Source organism: Elaeis guineensis, chromosome 3 (assembly GCF_000442705.2).
Source record: "Elaeis guineensis isolate ETL-2024a chromosome 3, EG11, whole genome shotgun sequence".
In the NCBI taxonomy this organism is placed as follows: domain Eukaryota; kingdom Viridiplantae; phylum Streptophyta; class Magnoliopsida; order Arecales; family Arecaceae; genus Elaeis; species Elaeis guineensis.
In genome coordinates, this window is record NC_025995.2 from 129,232,118 (window position 1) to 129,244,312 (window position 12,195).

The 12,195-nt window shown below is 37.1% G+C and overlaps 1 protein-coding gene across 5 annotated transcripts in view; it reads right to left on the bottom strand.

The window, feature by feature from the left end:
- LOC105033980 (CBL-interacting protein kinase 24) overlaps positions 1-11,697 on the bottom strand; it is a 160,102-nt gene extending 148,405 nt beyond the window's left edge. For all 5 annotated transcript variants that reach the window (XM_073255032.1, XM_073255024.1, XM_073255031.1 and 2 more), the window contains exons 1-2: positions 11,309-11,697; positions 10,555-10,788 (exon numbers count right to left, since the gene is read on the bottom strand). The gene's annotated coding sequence lies outside the window, so the exon portion shown is untranslated. The remainder of the gene's footprint in view (positions 1-10,554; positions 10,789-11,308) is intronic.
- Between the last annotated feature and the right edge of the window lie 498 nt (positions 11,698-12,195).

Below are 12,195 nucleotides of genomic sequence, written 5' to 3' on the forward strand. Positions count from 1 at the left end.
TACGCTACGGGCCTTAATACATAAAAGATAGAACCCAAAAAAAAAAAATTCAATCTTCGATCCTTCCAGAATATTCATCCAAACTGCATAGATACAAAAAAACTTATTAAAAACACAATCACAAAGATTTTACGAAAAAAAAATTCAATCTTCGATCCTTTCATCTTCATAGATGATGTAGTGAAGGACGGTGTCCCCAAAGACCCTACGGCAAGCGGCGAAGTTGCTTTGCACCTTTCTTTGACCTATGCCAGCATTCTCATCTCTAAACAAACCAAAATAAATCTCATTTCTAAGATCTATTATTTCTAACCACCTTCGAATTCTATTACTTATCATTTTTTCTTTTCTATTTTTTTCTTTTCATTATAAATCCGACCCCTATCCCTCTCTGTCTTCTCCACCGTCTATTTCTATTTTTTTCTGTTCTCATCTCCAATCCAACTTTCTCTACAACCCTGCCCTAACCCCAATCCCGCGCTTATTACTTTTTCTTTTCTATTTTTTCCTTCTTTATTCCAATCCAAACCATATTCCTTCCTCTTTTCAACCGTCTATTTTTTTCAATCATTTATTTTTATTTTTTTGGGGTTCTCTTCTCCAATCCAACCTTCTCTGCATCCCCACCCTAACCCTATCCCTAACCGTAACCTGAGCGAACCTCAACCCCTAACCCTAACCCCCAGCAGAACCTAACCCTAACTCTAACCCCCTACAAAACCTAACCCTAACCCTAGCCAGCCCCACAAGAACCTAACCCTAACCCTAACCCCCAACAGAACCTAACCCTAACTCTAACCCCCTACAAAACCTAACCCTAACCCTAACCAGCCCATTAGCCTAACCCTAACCCTAGCTAGATAGCTAACCCTAATTGGATCCTTTATCGTAACCTTAACCCTAATCGGATCTGCTAACCCGTTAGCCGACTAAATACAACCCGTTTAACGTGCCCGTTAGCTAATTTGTATGGATCCGATCGCGATCCATCCCTAAACCCATTAACTCGTATCTTCTTTTTCCTTCTTAATCCATCCACTTCTTCCTGCTCACCAAACCCTTACCCGATCCATCGAAACTCATACATGTATTTCTTTCTATTCATCGGAAGGCTTCACAGCAAACCTCTTCTCCTTCCTCTTTCTATTCACTAGAAGGCTGCCGAATTTTAGCAGCAACCGCGGCATTTTTTTTTTCCATATGGACATTGAGGAAGATACCATAGCATGATAGCAACCCTTTGTCCCTCTCTTCCCTCATATGATGTTTGTAAATAAAGGAGTGGAAGGTGACATTGAGGAAGACTACCATAGTATGGTAGCAACCCTTTGTCCCTCTATTCCCTCACATGATGTTTGTAAATAAAGGAGTAGAAGGTTGCAACAATGTAGGTAGCAACCCCTTTGCATTCCTAATAAGAAAGAGAATGTTGTTTCTGATATTATGGTGAAAGAAAATTTTAACCAATGAGGGAATAAAAATTACCTTCCCTAGCTCCCTTTACTCGATTTTTCTTGTCATCTGCCACCCTTTTCAATCTTTCCTTGGTAAGCCTAAGGAAATACAAAAAAAGCAGCAATCAAAAACAGGCCGACTAAAAAAAAATACTCCCCACCTCATCTTTTCTTCAGTATATATAGGCTAAAGCACGGAAAGAAACCGATAAGACAATCCATACTTTGCCATCAATATTTTCTATTTTTTCTCAAAAATCTTCTCTAAGACTTCTTTTCATCCGTCCCACTTTTTGCTCTTTTTCTTTTCTTGCGTGTGCCTCTCTCATGACAGAGAACGGCATGAGAGAGGAAAGTCACCACACAGAGCTCCATCCCATTCCCTTTTTTTTTCTTTGCATGCACCTCTCACCTCTCTCGTGACACAGAATGGCATAGGAGAGGAGAGCCAGAGCAGAGCCGGCTTGCTCAACCATCAGAAGCACGACCCATCCAATCCAAAAGGCTACATGCTGGATGCATGCCATCTGTCCACAGTACACTGAACAAAAAGAAAAAAAAACACCGAGGAAGAAGGAAAAAATAATAGGTTTCAATAAATTTTACAGAGGGGGGGAGAGAAAGCTATCTTGTCTGCCCCAAGCCTTCCATCCAATTAAGATGGATCTAAACTTTTCTATTCGACCACTCCGAGCCTTCCATCCAGTTGAAACTTCTACGAATGAAAAAAAAGTAAAGAAAAAATTTAAAAAAATATAAAAAAATCAACAAAAATAAAAAAAATTGAAAAACAATTAAAAAGCAAGATATTTTTCTATATAGATTTAAAATTTATTTTTTTCACAAACCAAAAGCTATAAAAATAATAACATACTTTTGAAACATAATAAAAAATTTAACAATAAAAAAAGACTGAGATTCACAGTCTTACCTGCTAAGTGCAGTCGATAACTTTGTTATGTTGTATCGAACCTCAAATTCGTATATTAAACCTCAACTTCGTTATGCCATATTAAACTCTCCTCCTAGAATCTAGAAGCTGTCAGATTCGCATCGACATCATTTCATTAAGCTAAGAAGAGAATACAAAGCATAATGAATGATCAAACAAACTAACAAAAAAGAAAAAGACATGCAACTCACCTTTCGTTGCTTAATTCTCTAAGTTTCTTCTCAAGCAAACCGATGAAACAACAAAAAAACAACAATTAGAAAAAAAAAAAAAAAACAATCAATAAGAAATAATACCACTAACCATACATTGCTTTGAGCGAGAGAATTTGTAGCCAGAGCAGAATCAGATTTTTTTTTTCCCTATCAGTATCATGTAGTTTTTAGCATCATATGAGAAATCTCATTCGATTTCTCATCAGTTATATAGGAGGGTTGCTGTTTTAGTAACAACAACCTTTCACAAAGTACCGCTACCTACCAGCTTAGTAGGTTTTAAAAAAATTTATAACATCATCTGAGGGGAGGGATGGTCAGAGAATCCGAACACAGTTGCTGCTGTGATGCAGTAGCCTTACTATCCCAAAAAAAAATTTCAAAACACGATTGCCGCTGTGGTGCAACAGCCATCCAGTGCCCATGAATTTGGACAGAAGTTGCTGCTAGAATTTAGCGACCGTCCATCATATCCATGAAACCAAAAAAATCTCAAACAAAAATTAATAATATTATTCTTACCGGTCCATATTGAACAAGTCTTAAATCTTGCTTACCAAGAAATTTATAATTAAATACCAACAATATGAAATAAATAATAAAATAAGTGCAGCTATAAAATATAAAAAGATAATTACAATAACGATCGATATAAAATAAAACAATACTATAAGTTAAATTTAGAAAATATCCTAACAAAGATACCAACAATAAGACAATGAAATTATTCATTATAATATAAAATATAAAAAGATAATTACCATAACAATCAATATAAAATAAGATAATACTATAAATTAAGTTTAGAAAATATCCTTAAAAAATGAGAAAAAAATAGCAATTCCCTTTATTTTATTTTCTTTTTTTTTAATTCAAGAGAAAAAATGGAGAGAGAAGGTAGTGAGTAAAGAGAGAGAAGAGAGAGGAAAACCCTCTCTCCTTTTTTTTCCCTTATTTTCTTTTCTTTTTTTTCAAAAGGAGAGCGGAAGGGAGAGAGAAAAACCATCTCTTCTTTTTTTTTTCCTTTATTTTCTTTTTTTCATCTCTTCTTTTTCTTTTTCTCTTTCCTCATTTTTTTCTCCTCCCTTTTTCATGAAAAATAGGGGAAGGGGTTGACCCACTTCCTAGGGCTGGACAACTCCTCCCCTTTGCATTTGAGTGGTCATTTTCCTTCATGCCCAAAAGGTAAACGTGGTGAACTCGTCATAGAGAACAGGATAATATTATGCATTCTCAGATATTTTATAGCATCTAAACATAATTGTAGATTCTCATATCATCAGCTAGAAATTAAGCATGAACTTTAAGAATGAGTTCAATCTATAGGCAAGAACATAATTAATAAAAAAAAATGCAGCTAATGTCCTCCTTCATCGTATCTCAATATCTTATTATCAAGAACACAAAATCAGATGTCCAACGAGAAGTAGATTATGAAAAAGTAGGAACGGAAAAAAATGTGAACCAAATCAAAGAAATAAAAGGGACGAAATTTCTAGATTCAAGTGATTCAAGAACAGCACAAATGATTCAAAGGTCAAAAGTCATAACAATACTAATAGTCACGATGTGAGAATAAACTGTAATTGTTGATGGTGAAAACAATTCACTACATGCACAGAATAAAAAATCCAAAGTAGCCAGGTTAAACGGAGTAATATTCAGGGGAAATGAGTGCATTAAATTATTCAACCATTTCACTGGAGTAAACTATTCCCGGATAAATGAAGTAAATAGGTGAAAAAAATAAAGCATTTAACAAAAGCAAAGGAAAAATTAGGGAAAATATAGAAAAAATTAATGAAAATAAAAGAGAGGTAGAAAAATTGAAAGACTTTCGTTCTCACAGGTCTCCAAAAAAGAGAGGCCGATCTCATCCCTACTCCCTCATCGCCACCACCTCCCATCGGTCTCACCCTCCTCCCCATCGTCACCGATCCGGTCTTCCATCCAACCTTCCTCAGGTGCTTTGACATAGATCTTTGAAAAATAAAAAAACAAAAAAAAAAAAAGAAAAATACCCAACACAACCCCAGCCATCATGTAAGTTTCCCTCGCTCCAACCCTCCCAGCCGGCTGGGACTCCCAAAAATGGGACATAAGAAAAAATCAATGAAAGCAAAAATAAAAAAGAAAGGAAATACCCAAGACAAAACCCCAACCATCGTGTAAGCTTCTGTGTTCAGCCGCTCCAAGTATCCCACCCGGTTGGGACTCCTGAGGATGGAACAAATAGAGGAGAAGGGGGAACATAAGGCAACGAAAGCAAAAAAAAGAAAGGAAATACCCAACACCAAACTGTAGCCATCGTCTAAGCTTCCTGTTCAGTCGCTCCAATACGCTCACCCAATTCGGACTCCTGAGTATGGAACAAATAGAGGAAAAATTGGGAAAAGCATTAGGAAAGATCAATGAAAACAAAGCCCACTCTCTCCACCCCTTCTCCCACAATCTCTCCTCCCCTTTCCTCTCCCACGGACCCTAATCCCCTCTCACCCATCCACCACCGCCGCCGCTCCCAAAACCTCCCCCTCCCCCTCCCTAAACCCTAAACCACTCTCTCACTCTAAACCTTGAGGCCGGCCATGGGGTCCTCCCAGCTCTACCCCTCCGACATCCACCGGCCCCCTTTGGCTTCAACCCCGACATGAACCCAACCCCAATCCCTCCTCGATGGCCGGCACACTTCAAAACCTCCAGATCGGCCGTCCTTCGCCCTCCACCACCACCCCCTTCTCCTCCCTCATCTCCGACCCGACCCCCTTCCCGCCACGGCCAACATCCCCATTCACCGACGATGCCCCCCCAACCTTCGAACTCCACCTCCCTCCCCCGTTTCCTTTTTTCGCCCCCTGCCGGCGACCAACCATCCCCTGTGTCTGCATAGCCCCCCCCCCCCCCCGCTTCCTTTCCCTGCCCCCAACACCACCACTGTCATCGTCCTCGCCGACTCCCTCCTCTACCCCTCCCTCTCCCTCCTCTCAACCGACATCCACCCCACGGCCATCTCCGACGTCCTCCACCGCCTCTCCCTCCGCCCGGGAGTTCGCCACCGTGCGCACCCTCAAAGGGCGAACCTGAGGGAAATTGGAGGGGAGGGAGGTGGCCGCCGGGGCGGGGAAGGGAGGCGAGGGGTTAGTGGCAACGGAGCCAGGGGAGGGGAAGGGAGTGGAGGGTAGGGAGGTTGGGGAGGATAGCGACGACAAAGATCCATAGAGAGGGAAAAAAAATGCATTCAAAAAGGTCCACAGCGCGTCGAGCAAAAAAAAATGGGGAGAAGGCCTGATGGCCTGCCACATGTCGCTCAGAGAAACCGATAAATATCACATTGGGAGCCCGGATCTCAACTTTAATGCTTTACTAGTGTGTAACCCACGCTACGCGGCAAAATTTACTTTACATCAAAATAAAAATTTAAAATATTTTATTTATATATAATTTTTTATATAATATAATATAATATATAATATTTTTATTAGCTGATGAACTTATGTTCTTATTAATCTTCATCTAACAATTTTTTTATCTAAATTAAAAATATAAATACCAAAGAATTTTATTAGAGTACCAGTGAATTGAGTTCCATAACAAAATATGAATTAAAATGATTGAAAAAATAATTCATAATTTTTAATATTTTATATTTAAATATAAATATTTTTATTTTTTAAAAATCTATATTGATCCTATTTGCGCACTCTAGAAACATGCAATCATTCAATGTAAAATAATAATACTTAACAATGGTACAATAAACAGCTATATACATCATGTATAAGACATCAAATACCATCCTTATCTAGAACTTCATTTTTTATTTTAAAATTTTATTTAAAATTATCACCAAGATAATAATAAATTTTTTAAATAACTGACAGTAAAATGATAAAATAATAGTGATAGAATTATCTCGACCGCTCGAAGCTTCTATCTGATTGAGATGAATCTAAACTTTCCTATTTAGCTACTCAAAACCTCCCACCAAGTTGATACTCCTACGAACGAAAAAAGCAAACGAAAAAAGTAAAAAAAAAAATAGAAAAAATATGAAAAAATTAATAAAAATAAAAAAATGAAAAAAAATGAAAAGACAAGATCTTTTCTTGCATTGATTTAAAATTTATTTTAGTACAAACCAAATACTATATAAATAGCATTGTATTCTTGAAACATAATAAAAAATTAATAATCAAAAAAGATAATGAGATTCATAGTCTTCTCTGATTAGTATCGTCAATAACTTCATTATGTTGTATTGAACCTCGATTTCGTATATTGATTTAAGCAATTCTAATTTTTTCATAATTTCTTCCAAATTTTTTTCTGACAAAATTTCAACCATGTCCATTTATGAAATTACAATTAAGAGAACTAATTAAAAATAAATCCTAAATATATTTTAAAATATTTATAAAACTATAAACTAAAATTACTAAAAATATCTTAAAAAATTTTAAAATTTGATATATTTTTTTCTTAAACCTACCTAATATCATATATATCATATCTATTTAGAATAATATTTTATTTTGATCTAAAAATTCATTTGAATGGAGTTAAAAAACTAAATATAATAAGAGAAAAAAACCCTCTAAATGATCAAATACTCCACTATTAAGTAATATGAACAAATATAACTAAATCAATAAAATCCCATAAGAACATAGAAAAGAAAATCATGCAATTAATTTACTCCAATAATAAGTGATATAATATAATAAATTTTAATAAAATAAATAAGATAATATTGTTTGATCTAATAGAATTTAGCGGCCGTCCATGATGTCCATGAAAACAAAAAAAAATCTCCAACAAAAATTAATATTAATATTATTCTTATCAATCTGTATTAAACCTGTCTTAAATCTTACTTACCAAGAGATTTATAATTAAATACCAACAATATAGAATAAATAACAAAATAAGTACAGCTATAAAATATAAAAAGATAATTACAATAACAATCAATATAAAATAAGAAAATACGATAAGTTAAATTTAAAAAATATCCTAACAAACATACCAACAATAAGATAATTATAATAACAATCAATATAAAATAAGATGATACTATAAGTTAAATTTAGAAAATATCCTAACAAACATACCAACAATAAGACAATGAAATTATTTATTATACTATAAACATAAAAAGATAATTACAATAACAATTAATATAAAATAAGACAACATTGTTTGATCTGATCCAATGGATCAATTTAGATCTCAAAACATATTATTTTTAAAAGATAATAAAAATATTACTTTAAAAAAAATAAATTAGTATGTTATTAAAATTAAAAATAATACATTATTAATAAATTAGTATTTTAAAAATAATATATTATTATTTCATCTAAAAAAATGAAAAAAACACTCGATTTACTTACTCTAATAACAAGTAATATAATATAATAAATTTTAATAAAATAAAAGTTAAAAATTTTATAAATTTTTAAATTATTAATAAACTAATATGGAGTAAAATATAACAATATCTTTTTAAAGATATCTACTCAGTAGATGGATCCAAAACTACAAAATCATCCAAAAAAATAGTTATAACTTATTTTTTTCTAACAAAAAAATATATCTATATCATATATATTATATTCATTATTGAAAAATCCATTGAGATAGTAGGAAAACTTATAATTTTAAAATTAAATTTATACTAATAAATTTTTCTATCATTATTTAATTATTTTCAAACTGTTCAATCTAAAAATTGAATTAACACCAACACAATAATAAATTTTTTAATTACTAAATAGTAGTAAAATATCATTTATAAAAAATAATAGGTTTCAATAAATTTTATTGAGCAGGAAAAAAAAAGTTATCTTATCTGCTCCAAGCTTCCCATCCAATTGAGATGGATCTAAATTTTTCTATTCAGCCACTCCGAGCCTCCCATCCAATTGAGACTTCTACGTATGAAAAAAATTAAAAAAATATTAAAAATATTAAAAAATCAATAAAAATAAAGAAAAAGTGGAAAAATTAAAAGGCAATATATCTTTTTGCATAGATTTAAAATTTATTTTTTTATGAACCAAAAACTATAAAAATAATAACATATTCTTGAAATATAATAAAAAATTAATAATAAAAAATAGCAATGAGATTCACAATCTTACCAGCTAAGTGCAGCCGATAACTTCGTTGTATTGTATCGAACCTCAAGTTCGTATATTAAACCTCAACTTCGTTATGCTGCATTGAACTCCCCTCCCAAAATCTAGAAATTGTCAGATTCGCACCGACATCATTTCATTAAGCTAATGAAGAAATACAAAACATAATGAACGATCAAACCAACTAACAAAAAAAAAAAAATGCAACTCACCTTTCGTGGCTCAATTCTCTGAGTTTTTTCTCGAGCAAACTGATGAAAAAATAAAAAAAATAATAATTAAAAAAAATAATTAGTAAGAAATAATATCACTAACCATGCTTTGCTTTAATCGAGAGAGTTTGTACGCCAAACAGGATTTGATAATTTTTTTTATTTCCCATCAGTATCATGTAGTTTTTAGCATCATATGAGAAACCTAATTCGATTTCTTATCAACTATATAGGAGGATTGCTGTTTTAGTAACAACAGTCTTTCGCTTTTTATTTTATAATATCATTTGAGGGAAGGATCGATCGGAGGGTCCAAACACAGTTGCTATCACGATGCAGTAGCCTTATTATTTTGAAAAAAATTTCGAAGCACGATTGTCGCAGTGGTGCAGCAGCCTTCCGGTGCCCATGAACTTGGACAGAGACTGCTGCTAGAATTTGGCAGTCGTCCATCATATCTATAAAATATTTTATTATTATTTAAAAATAATATTTTAAATTATTTTTAATAATAAAATAATAATATTTTTTTTCTCCCCTCCCTTAATATTTTTTTTTCTTTCTTTCCCTTTTCTCCTTCCCTTCCTCTCGCCGGCTCCCCCCAACCCCCCGCCCCTACTGCGTGAGGCCCAGTCGATGTCGTTCACGCCACCCTCGTTGCAGCCCCACTCCACCACCATCCGTGCCACACCCATCGTCCGTGCCGCACCTGGCTCCGTGCGACCACCAAACCCCCTCTCCTTCCCTCCCCTCGGCTCCGATGCCACCAACCCCCCTCCCCTCCCCCATCTCCGGCACCACCAACCCTAAAATATTTATTATTATGCCTCCATCAAAATTGCCACCTACCCCTTATCAAAAATATATATATATATATATCAAAAAAAAAAAAAAAAACCATCCACCGGCCATCCTGTCATATAGCTCCCGCATCCTTATCCTGATAACAGAACCCGATAAATTGAAAATTTGGTAGCCAAAGAAGAATTCTTCAGATCAAAATCCCCAAAACCTACAAAATATTATGCTTCTATCAAGATTAAGCTCTCAAAACATAAAAGGGCCCGACTAACACCACCACAACTCGCACAAAATTCCATACTTTAGGGGGAAAAAACAATCAAAACCTAACAAACCCCTCTAATCTCTCTCAAATGCTCTCCTTTCCCACATATCTCTAAAAAAGATAATGATACTATTAAATTAACCATAACCCAAACTTGTCTCGAGAGTAGTTTATCATTCATGCATCAGACTGGTATATTAAAACCAGAACTTCAACAACAACGAAACAACCCAATCCTTCAAATAATGAATAAAATATGAATAAAAATATAAAGATGATATTAACCACCCAGCTCCAAGTCACCTTCCACAACTCCATATTCAGTATTCACAAACAAAGTCTCCAATACGAACGAATAAAAACCTACTCATGCATTTAAATAGATATATATTTAGAAGAAATTAGCATTAACTGGGGGGAAAAAATTATTTTTTAAATCCACCAACCCCACAGGCTTTCTTTTTTCTTTCGCTGAAAAAAAAAAAAGAAAAAGAGTAAATGGCTTCGAAGGAACGTACCGAACTCTGGGCTCCCAAGACCTGCTCCCGAGTCCACCACCTTGCCCTTGAAATCGAATCCACCAACCGAGCTCTGACCATTCAAAGACTTCTCGTTGGCAGGGGAGGGAATGAAGAATCTCTTGGCCTGGGAGCCTAAACCCAGTAGAAATCCCATGGTGGAGTCCGGATTCTCCTGAACCGAAGCGCAATAACCCATCTTTATACCTCTGCTCACCTCGCGGCCTCAAAGCACTGATTTTTCCACCGTTAGAAGAGTGGGAAGAGAGAGTGTGTGAGCGATGGAGAGAGGGAATGCAGAAAAGAAGTGCAAAAAATAGATAAAAAATGAGTTTTTATGGAAAGATAATAAATTCTACATGGATTAAAGAAGGTCTGGGAGGCGAGGGAGGAGATGGGAGGGGCGACAGTGGCGCTGGGGGCAGCGGTGGGCAGTGAGGGGCGGCAGATCTTGATGTTCTGGAGTGCATCGACCGCGGAGGGGTTGGGTTGGTGTTGGGGTTGAAGCCAGGGCAGGGCCGCGGGGTGCTGGAGGGGAAGGATTGGGAAGACGCCGTGGTCGGCCTCGGGGTTTAGATAGAGAGAGGGAAGGGGGTGCGATCGGGATCTGCATTCGCCGAGACAGAAGGGGAGCGGTGGTGGGGGGAACCGGAGGGGTAGGAGAAGGTTTTCGGAGCGGCGGCGGTGGATGGGTGAGAGAAGAAAAAAAAAAGAAAACACTGCCGGAGAAAAAAGACGGAGAAAAGGATAGCACCTGAGGAGATCAGAGGGGAGGAAGGCGACGGCGGAGACCGGCGGGAGGTGGCGGCAAGGAGAGTAGAGATGAGATCGGCATCTTCTTTTTTCGGAGATCTATGGGGCTCGACGCCGATGAAGATGGGGAGAAAGGCACCGACGGAGACCGGCGGGCAGCGGCGGCGGCAAGGAGGGCAGCGGCTTCTTTTTTTTTTTTCTTTCTTTCCCTTTCCCCTTCCCTTCCCTTCCTCCCACCGCCTTCCCCCGCCCCACACCCCCGCCCCGCCCCCACCGCGTGAGGCCCAGGTCGCGGCCGTCCGCGCCATCCGCGCTGCGACCCCATCCCACCGTCGTCCGCGCCGCACCTGGCTCCGCGCGACCGCCAAACCACCTCCCCTCCCCCAGCTCCGGCGCCACCAACCCCCCTCGCCTCCCCTCCCCAGCCCCGGACACCTCCCACGTCTCCCCCACCCCCTCCAATCTCCTTCAGATGAAAAAAAAAAAAAAGAAAAAAAACGTTGGAGATTTCTGCACCTCCACACCTCACTATTGACCATTATCAACACCGGCGGCGATGGGGAGGAAGGCCATGGCGGAGACCGACGGGAGGTGACGGCGAGGAGAGCACGGAAGAGGCGAGCGTCCGCGAGGGGTCGGGAACCTTCGAGAGGAGTCAGGATGGCGTTCGGAAAAAAAAAACATCGGAGAGCCCAGGGCCCCTCCCGGATTCACGACACGCGGCATGTTAAAATATTGATGCACATCGTACTTTTGTGCTGAGAGAGATCAGCGGTCTCTTTTCATGCATTGTACATATATAGAATATGAATTTTTCTTTTAATCCCCTTCATCACGTGCGTACATTGGGTGCACATATGTATTAGCCATTATAATTAGAAATTATAG